This window comes from Austrofundulus limnaeus, unplaced genomic scaffold (assembly GCF_001266775.1).
Source record: "Austrofundulus limnaeus strain Quisiro unplaced genomic scaffold, Austrofundulus_limnaeus-1.0 Scaffold1103, whole genome shotgun sequence".
Lineage (NCBI taxonomy): Eukaryota > Metazoa > Chordata > Actinopteri > Cyprinodontiformes > Rivulidae > Austrofundulus > Austrofundulus limnaeus.
The window spans coordinates 16151-16720 of record NW_013953505.1 but is presented as its reverse complement, the minus strand read 5'-3'; positions in this window follow the sequence as shown (position 1 = coordinate 16720).

Here is a 570-nt window from a genome sequence, read left to right as displayed (position 1 = left end):
GTTAAACTCATAATATTATGACTTTATTTTTCATCCGACATTAATGTTGAAATATTATGACTTTATTCTCGTAATTTAAAACAATAAAAAATCTTGTTGTGTGGCCCTAATAGTCTGTTGTATAAAATGGACAAACATACTGTAATAAATAATGTTACTTTGCTCTTGTTTATTTGAGGTGAAAACAATGTTTATGATCCAACAACAGCTSATTTTATTTTGTGGGTCAAAAGCTGAAAMGTTTGGGAACCACTGATCTGGGTTAGAGTCTCATCAGAGAGCAGAGCTGTGATCTCATGGCAACAAGAAAAGTTAGCTTCTTTTTTCTGTTTTTATAACAGACCAAATGAATAATTGCTTTTTATGAAAAAAGAATAAAAACAACTCGTTCAGGAGCTGTGGTGTAGATTAGGCCTAATCTGCCTTAATCCGTTGATGCTTGGAGCKGCACAGACAGGATGAAGCTGCTGAGAACCTGCCCAGCGTGGAGCAGAGCAGTGAAGGCCCGTCAGGCAGGCAGCGCCTGAGTSACAGCTCAACTCATGGCTGGAGTCGGCTGCTTCAGGTCCA